This window comes from Symphalangus syndactylus, chromosome 22 (assembly GCF_028878055.3).
Source record: "Symphalangus syndactylus isolate Jambi chromosome 22, NHGRI_mSymSyn1-v2.1_pri, whole genome shotgun sequence".
NCBI classification, from domain to species: Eukaryota; Metazoa; Chordata; class Mammalia; order Primates; family Hylobatidae; genus Symphalangus; species Symphalangus syndactylus.
This window is the reverse complement of record NC_072444.2, coordinates 52,455,381-52,465,384: the sequence shown is the minus strand read 5'-3', so window position 1 is coordinate 52,465,384 and position 10,004 is coordinate 52,455,381.

Genomic DNA, 10,004 nt, shown 5'->3' with positions numbered 1-10,004 from the left:
GCCTTCTGCATTTGGCCCAAGGACAGTGTTGCCAGTCACTTCAGGGGATTGCTGGGCCTTCTGTAAGCAATACTTGGAAAAGGCCAAATTTGACACTTGGCTGCTCTCCTTGAAGTTAAAAGTCCAAGCTTAGGTCAAGAAATATGACAAAAAAAAATGTGGCACAATGCCCAAGAACACTTAGCTTGCAAGACAGCAGAACAGAAAGTATATATACCAAGGAAATTGATGAAAAACACAGAAAGGATCTATGTGCTTCCTAAAATATGTTCTAGCAAGTTTGAGGATTTAGGTTTCTTCATTTGTTTTGTTTTGTTTTGCTTTTGCTTTTGAAATGGAGTCTCACTCTGTTGCCTGGTCTGGAATGCAGTGATGCAATCTTGGCTCACTGCAACCTCCACCTCCCAGGTTCAAGCAATTCTCCTGCCTCAGCCTCCCAAGTAGCTGGGGTTACAGTCACCCACAACCACACCCAGCTAACTTTGTATTTTTAGTAGAGACGAAGTTTCGCCATGTTGATCAGGCTGCTCTCAAACTCCTGACCTCAGGTGATCCACCCGCCTCGGCCTCCCAAAGTTCTGGGATTACACACGTGAGCCACTGGCTGAGGATTTAGTTTTTAAGGCCACGTTTAGCTCAGAATAAGGTCAAGAAAGAAAAGAAACAGTGGACTTATTCTTCTCCTGTCTTTTTCCTAAAAGCCAAAGGTATAAGTAAAAAAAAAGTGAAGGGGTCACTAATTGATTACAGTTGAACAGAACAGTATCTGATCCTCCTCTGCTGTCACATAGGGGCCCCAAAAATGATGGGCTTAGCGAGGAAGGATCCAGTGGACAAGGGGGTTGGGCAGGTCATTGTCCCAAAAAGAGGGCCAAGAAAAGACACCATAACTTGGAAGAATTCTGGAGATAATCCTGGAAGAGGAGGAAGTGAGGACTCCTACTGGCAAATCAAAGGGTCCAGCCCAGTTGTTTGTTTGTTTATTTGTCTTTACCTTGTTCTACTCCATACCCTAGCACTGAACTCAGAAGACTCCCATTTCAGCCCCCATCTGTGGAGGAGTCCACGCATCATCCATTGCCCTGGCACATTGCATTCATCAAGCCACCAACCTGCACCTCCTTTTCTGGAGAAAGCAGTGCCACCTTCCCTTATGGATAACTCTAGCCACAGGGTGAACTTAGACCCAGCTAATTAGATATCCAATATCAGAGAATCATCTAGCTTTGGTGGAGAGGGAGGTGAGGAAAATAGGCAAATGCAACTTAAAGAGGAAGCCAGGTCAGGCCTGCAAAAAGTCAGATTTAAGGTTGGCGGTTAGTCTACCAGAGTCAGGGCTGGCTCTCCCTGCCTCCATCCCTCTAATAGCCAAGGAACTCCTTCCAAGTCGGCTTAAAAAGGCCTCCTTCTTATATTCACTTCACAAAGGTAGGAAGTATCAATTCTAGTCCCTGTGTAAGTGTGACAACGTTACTACTTGAGGAAGCCCCGGGGATCAGGAATCATTCCAGTGCTGAAGATGTCCATCAAACAATGATTGATGGTACTCTTCAATGAGCATATCAGTACATATACATGAGGCAGTGTTTATTTTTCCTCTCTTAAACAATGTCAGGCAAACATTCCTGAAACTTTCAGGGATACTGTACAAAAGATTCCCATGTCTAATGAGAGGTTGGATTGATGACGTCAAAGATTTTTTTCCATCTCTGGGTCTATGTTTCTTGGGTTGTTCATTTGCTGGGTGATCAGAGACCTCTCACATCACTTTTCCTGGCCTCAGCTTTTTCATCTGTGAACTGGTGACAATTTTACTGGCTCTGTCAGCCTGAAGGGTTATGTGAAGAACAAGTGAAATGATAGATGTAAAAAGACATTCATAGAAGACTAAACCTTATACAGGCTTGAAAAAACTATATAAAGAGATTCATAGCTTATGACAAAAATTCTCATTCGGGAAAATTTGGTCAGAAGGCAGAGAAAGAAAGCAAAAATAACATGTGAAACTGTCATGTTATAAAATGAGAGCATTTGGAAATGTCCAGGACAGCCTAGGAGAGATGGGCGCTAAGAGTGCTTGGAGCAAAGGAAGAAAAGGGAGAAGTTGAAAATACAGAAAGAAGAGAAGGCACAAGTAGGGTCTGTCACCATGGGAAAGGCCTAAGACGTGAGCAAAAGAAAACCCCAGGAAGCAGGTCCCATGGTAGGAAAGCTGAGAGCTTTTAACAACATTTAAACATTCAGTTTTCGGTTGTAAAATACCCTACCTCCATTGTCCTAAGCCTAACACACACCATTCTTTACGCAGAAAATATCTAGGAGAGAATAAAGAGAAGAGCTATGCTCCATATTTTGGTTTACTTAGGGTAGAGAGAAAAAAAAGAACCACAGAAAATAAGATTAAAAATGAGATTGAAAGTTCAGTAAGAAAGGGAAGCCAGAGCAAAAGATGAAAACAAAAAATTAAGCCCCTCAAAATTAACAATAATCTTTGGAGGAAATTGGATCTAATAATAGATGTGATCAAAGCTTGAAACATTTTTATTTGACTATTAATCATTATTAACGTGGTGGACTTCCAAGTAGAAGTGCTTAATACTCATGTATGTTTTATTTTAAAGGGTTAGAAAGGGCTCTAAAAATATACTTTGTTGACTAGACATGGGCCTACATTAAGTGAACTGAGATGTCAAAACAGTCTTGGTATACTGTAGAGGCAGGTATCCAAAGGCTTAGGAATATTGGAATGGCAGAGTGGATTTCTCATGTGAAACCTACATGCCTACTCTGAGAGGGTCCAGAGGATACATCTTTCACCATGACTCCAAGAAATAAATTTGGGAGGGTTGCCCCAGCTTCTTTAAAGAACTCTGTGGTTGTTCTCTGTAGATCAGAAATGATAGTGAAGACTGCTGCCTCTGAACCAGCATCCTCAAAAGCAATGGAATCACTTGGTTCCAGAACGACAGGGACCAAGTGGCAGCATTTAATTATGAAGGGCAAGGTGTGTGTGGGCCCATAGTGTGGACAACAGAGTCAAAGCCATCATGAGAATAGACTGCTCTGCATATACCTACATATTGGCCAGTTAGTCTTAGCATCTCTAGAAAGGAATTAGATAGGCAGTCTATGAAACTTCTACTTGATCTGTATAAACAGAAGAGTTCTAGGTTGAATGAATAGAAGTCTAATTAGAATCACCAAAACAGAGGCACAACACCTCAATCAGTTCCTAGATTTGAGTCAGGTTACATACTCAGAGTTCCTTGAATGAAAGGGAGGTTGGGTCACCTTGAGGAAGGACCCTGGAACACTTGCCAAAAATATATACTATCAATCTTTCTCCTAGACTACCCCCAGAGGGACTTACAGACTTATACTGGAGTAACGTGCATCAGGGAAAGGGAAATAATCAGACTTTGAGAGTATTACTGGACACTGACTCCGAACTGGCACTAATTCCTAGAGACCCAAAATATCACTGTGGTCCACCAGTCAGAATAGGAGTACTGTGGTTTGAATGTTTGTGTCCCCTGCAAAATTCAAGTTGAAACTTAAACAGCCATGTGATAGTATTAGGAGGTGGAGCCTTGAGGAGGTGACTGTGTTATGAAGGCAGAGCCATCTTAGATGGAATTACTGAAATAATAAAAGGCCTGGAGGGAACTAGCTAGACTCCTTCTTGCTCTTCTGCCCCTTCCACTATGTGAGAGCATAGCATTCAAGGCATCATCCTGGAAGCAGAGATGTAGCTTTCAGCAGACACCCAACCTACTGGTGCCTTAATCTTAGACTTCCCAGCTTCAATAACTGTAAGAAAATTAATTTCCATTGCATATAAATTACCTAGTTTCAGGTATTTTGTTATAGTAACACAAACATTATGGAGTCCCCGTGATCAATAAAGTTTAAGCTCAGGGTTATATTATAGTGGGTCCAAGAGTTTCCTGAGTCCATCCTGTGGGTATTTTCCCAGTTTTGGAATGCCTAATTGGAATAGACATATTGAGAATCCCTGAATCAACCGGCCGAATTCCAAATTGGTTCCCTGACCTGTAAAGTGAGGGTTACTATTATAGGAAAGGCCAAGTGGAAGCCACTAGAAATGTCACTACTCACAAAAATAGTAAAGCAAAAGAAATACCACATCTCTGGAGGGATTGTAGAGATTGGTGCCACCATCAATAACTTCAAAGATGCAGAGGCAGTGAGTCCTATCGCATCTTTATTCACCTTACCTATTTGGCCTGTGGAAAACAAACAAATCTTGGAGAATAATAGTGGATTACTATAAAATTAATCCAGCAGTGACCCCTGTTGCAAATGCTGTTGCAGATGTGACTTTGCTCCTTGAGCAAATGAACACGTCCCCTGGTAGCTGGTATGCAGCTATCGATCTGTAAAACGCTTTTTTCTTGATACTTGCTAGTATAGGCCACCAAAAGCAGTCTGCTTTCAGCTGGCAAGTCCAGGCGTATACCTTCACTCACCTACCCAGTGCACATCAACTCTCCAGTTCTATCTCATAGGGACTTTGATCAGTTTTCATATACGTAAGATGTCATGCTGGTCCCATGACATGGGAGATATTATGCTGATTGAACCTCTGAACAGGAAATATCTAGACATATTGTTGAGATATTTGCATGTCAGAGGATGGAAAATAATCTTACAAAAATCCACCTCAGTGAAATTTTTAGACATCCAGTGGTATGGGGCATGTCAAGATACCCCTTCTAAGATGAAGGATAAGCTTTTGCATTTGGCCTATCCTACAACCACAAAAGAACAATACCTAGTGCACTCTTTGGATTTTGGAGGCAACACACTCCTTCTTTGGGTGTGCTACTCCAGTCCATTCACCAAATGACCTGAAAAGCTGCTAATTTTCAGTTAGGTCTAGAATAAAAGAAGTCTCTGCAGGGGTTCAGGCTGTTGTGCAAACTGCTCTGCCACTTGATCCAGAAGATGCTATGATGTGTGAAGTGCCAGTGGCAGATAGAAATGCTGTAGGTGGATCACAGCACATACTTTTAGGATGTGCTGGCTCCTGCCATCCTCTCCAAACAGCCAGCCTCTCTTTGAGTGACTGCTTTTGGCTTGCTACCGGACTTTAAAAGAGACTGCACACTTAATTATGGGCCACCAAGTTACCATGGAACCTGAGATGCCCATCATGAACTGATCCACCAAACCATACAGTTGGTCTTGTGCTGGAGCACCCTATTATCAAATGAAAGTGACACATATGAGACTGGACGCAAGCATGTTCTGAAGGCACAAGTAAGATATATGAGGAAATGGCTCAAATGTGCATACTATGGTTCCTGCTTCATTAACTTTCCATCCCAGCCTGCATCTGTGGCCTCATGGGGTATTTCCTATGAGCAGTTGACTGAGGAAGACAAAACTCTGGCTTGGTTAACAGATAGTTCTATGTCTTCCTAGGGTGCTACTTAAAAATGGACAGTTGCAACACTATATCATCTTTCTGGGCCATCCCTGAAAGACAGTAATAAAGGAAAATCTTCTAGTAGGCATAATTTTGAGCAGTGTGTCTGGTTGTTCACAGGAAAGACAAATGAGCCAGAGGCATAAGTACATATTGATTCATGGGCTGTGGCCAGTGGTTTAGCTGAATGGTCAGGCACTTGGAAGAAACATAATTGGAAAATTGGTGGCAAGGTCTGGGTAAAATGCAAGTGGGCAGACTTCTCTGAATAGGCAAAGAATAAGAAGATATTTCTGTCCCTTATGAATGCTTATCAAAGGGTGACCTCAGCAAAGAAGAATTTAATAATCAAATGGATAAGATGATCTGTTTTGTGGATGCTAGTAAACCTCTTTCTCCAGCTACTCCTGTCATCACCTGATGGACTCATGAACAAAGTGGCCATGGTAGAAGGGATGCAGGCTATGCATGGGCTCTGTAACACAGATATCCACTCATCAAGGGCAATCTTGATATAGCCACTGCTGAGTGCCCAGTCTACCAGCAGCAAAAACCAGCACTAGGTCCCTGATAGGACACTATTCCCCAGAGTGATTTGGGACCAGTTAGTTAATCTCTCAGCCTTTCTCTGAAATGGATCTGACAACACCAAGTTTCGGGGGTGTTATAAGGGTTAAACTGAGCACCTAGCACACACCTGGCTCATCACTGCAATGATTGTCTTTAGCACTATAGCAACTCATGAACCCCTTAGTCAAATGTGGGAGACTGTCCCAGAGCATATTATAGTCTTCTTTTGTTAAGCTGGTTCTGTTGATCCTCTCATTTTTTATTGTCCCTTTTCAATCAAACACTCTGTGATCTAGGCTAAAATTGATTGCTCCCTTGAATAAAATAACAAATAATTAAATGGAAAAGCTATAATCTTTATCTGAAGTTGCCCAATTCAGACTTATCAACAACTACTACTATTAATTTTAAGGAGAGCTTTTTCTCCCCAACAGTTTCTGGAAAGCATCAGCCTCCACTCATTTAAAACAAGTTATATATTTGAATGAGTTCTATATGTAAAGTTCTATATTTTGAGAATCCTCTCTCTGAGAGTTCTCTGCCTGTTGCTTTTTATGCTGTTATAATACTAGCTTATGCTCTTAGATGTATTAGCTTATTTAATGCTCACAGCAATCCTATGGCATACATACACGTCATTATCCCCACTTCACAGATGAAAAAATATGCACAAATAACTTAAGTAACTTGTCCATAGTCACATGGCTAGACAGTGGCAGAGCCACGCTTTAAACCCAGCAATGTAGGTCCAGAGTCTGTGCCCTTAACCATTATTCCATACAGTCTCTGGACTGAGGTTTCCCCATCTGCCGAGAAAAGCAATGAGCTCTGGAAGGACAAGGGTTCTATAACTGGATGAAAACCTGGGTGATGAGTTGAGTTCCATGGACAGATGGTATTAGATAACGGTAACTTTCTTGGGCACCCCCAGACAAGGTGGCCTGGGAAGAACTCACCCATTTTCTAATGCTGGTTGGCCTCCCTCTGTCCAGGTGGGAGATGAGCTCAAGCCATGAAGCCTCCTTACATTTTCCTAAGCTGATAATCAAAATGACAATTTGCTACAAGCCATCTCGTGGACATGTTTTTGCAGACATGGAAAGCTGCCTGCTGAAGTGACCACAGCCCCCAACTATTGAGATGGAAGCTGCCCGAGATTCTGAACAGCTGAGAGTTCACCAAAGGACTACCCTCTCTAGAGTCTGGACACCTCAAGGAAGGGGGATCCAGGAGAAGGGCATGTGCTCTGTCCATGGTATCTGTGGGGCACTGTGACTTTGGAGATAAAAGAGGGAGGGAGAGAAGAGAGCAACAGCCCCAAATCCTAAAACACTGTCTATGCCTGGCAGCAAGGCCTGGAACTCAGCATTATAGAGAGCTCCCCAGAACCTGGCTGTGCAATGAGTTCTCCTTCAGGAGCCCAGAGGCTTAGGCTTGTTCCTCATTCCCATGAAGCACTCCCTTGCTCCACACAAGTGTTTGTCTTGTCTAACCTAGTCATCATCCTCAATTTTGGCTGTCATGGAATCACCTGGGAAGCTCTAAGAAACCCAAACACTCATGCAGCATTGCAGACACTGAAATTAGGATCTCAAGAGGAGGGCCCAGACAAGTATGTCCTACCATGGGCAGACAAGGTAGAAAACACTGAGCTATGTCTTCATAAGCACTATGGGAATTTGTATTACCTACCTCCTTGAGTCACTCAGAAAAGCTCTCAACATCATGACCAGTCCCTGTGGATTGACAGATCCTTCTCTGTGCTGTAAGAACACTCTCCTTTGGCAGAGAAGCAGTGTGGTCTGAGCAGAAGCAGAGCAGGATGTGTATGTGTGCCCTGTGAGGGATGAGAACACATGGTTCTGTTTCTTTCAGGATCCAGGATATTACAGGACAGCTGTGCTGCTGAGAAATTGTTGACCTCCAATGAGTTGGTCCTCCACAGCATTCAGGAGAGCCATGGGTGTGACAGAGATTGCCCTTTTGCAGGAGGAAACACAGTTCACACACCTGTCCCTCTACTTCTCTACGTACTCATGTCTAAGAACTCCACGTCACCAGCAAAATTGTGAAGCTGAGCCCCACGGATCATTGTTGGAACAAGATGGAATCTAGCCCAGCAAGGACAGGTGAAACGTGTAGATCCTGTGTTAGGGCTGATTTGTTATGGGACCAACCCCTTGCCCATTGGATACTGAAATTACAATTCGAATGTTCTGAAACATTTTCAGTGGTGCAGGTGCACAGCAGAGGGACTTGTGGAGGATATAATGGCCAGAGATTTCCCAAGTCTCTACCACTTGCCTTTCTCTTTCTTCTCAGAAAAACCAGCTTTCCAAGGATCCACAATGGGACCGGTGTTGCCTATTTTTTTGAAGTATCCAGTGTGCAGCAGAAAGAACTAACACTTTCTAGCATCTGCATTTGAAAGTCCATGTGTATTAGATTGTTTAATCTTCAAAATAGCCCCATTCCTATTTTAAAAGGATTTTTACTCTATTTTATAATGTTAAACTGAGGATGTGTGGAATTATATACATTTCTCAAGGGGATAGAAGTTTCAGAATTTTGTTTATCCCACCTCTTTCTGGCTCCAGAATCTGGTCTTTTTTCCACAGCAGGCTGTGCCGAGGTCTGTGTTGATGCTTAATAAAGTATCTACCGCTAATATTAATGTTACTAACTTTTATTTATCAAACACTCTTTGTACACAGGTATTCTGCAGGAATTATCTCAGTTAGTTCTCTTGACAGCCCAGGCAAGCAAGTAATATTCTAGCCAATTCACAGATGGAAAATAGGCTCAGAGGAGTTAGGCTGACCTTGCAGGTCCACAGCCAGTAAATACAGAGCCAGGACTTACCCTCGGATCCTCACTTGTCCATTTATTACTGAGGGGACTCAAAAGACTTCAAATCCCAAAGAGATAAATGACTCATGATAGTATTTGAGGCTCCAGTAGGTCTAAGGATAGGGATCCTCCATTGACCTCAAATCACAGCACGGGTGGTTTCTCACTCCTCTGTACAAGGGCAGCTCCGAACTTCAAAAGTGACTTCAGAAGTCAGAGCCTGCTACAGACGAGGCAGTGAGTATGTAGAATGCTAACAGTCTGACTCCATCACTTACTTTGAAACATATTTATAACATTGCAACTGGGTCATGGTGCACTTATTCTGCACCCCAAATTTATTCCTCATTCATTATCCTAGTCAGGCTGTGATGCGTGGCTAATGCAGGCAATAAATACTTTCTTTGCTAACGACCAAAGACGAACCCCTTCTAAAAGGCGCCTAAAAAAAAGTACACAGGCAGCCAAGTTGCCCAGATTCATGGGCAAGTTATGAACAACATTTATCATTCTTATTGTATTTTCACACTTTCTAAATGAAAAAAAAAGGCTCTGTTCCTTTAAGGCTTCCACACTTTCACTCTCTGTAGCCCCTCCCTTTTGTCCTTCCTATTTTGGCATTTCATTTGCAAGAAGTCTCCATCTCCCTTATTTACATGTGAAAAAACCTGGAGCATCATGTGGTGAGGGTTCAGGCAGACCCTGAATTCCATTCAATTCTCATTTCCTCTCTGACAGTCACCATTGAATCAATCATGTTCTCCCTGCCCTCTCTCTGACCACCTCGGAGATCCCAAATCGCTTTTCATCTCATGTGTCAATCACCCTCAGACCATGTCCACTTTTCATTACTAACACGCCATCACATGACCTGCTAATCTGTCACTTTCTGACAGCGGTTAGTGTGCCAATTGATTTAATTAGCAATCAATTAGCTTGTTACTATTGGAAGTAATTACCTTTTATAGAGAAAAGAGTGCAGCTGGTGAGGGCAATAAAATTGCAGTAATAAAACTGCACCTACTCCCCTCTGTACCAGCGAAGTCACTACACTCAGGGGCTGGCCAAATTATGGGTGACATGCACATCTTTTGACTAGTCTGTAGGGATGTATTTCCCCTCCTTATTACAC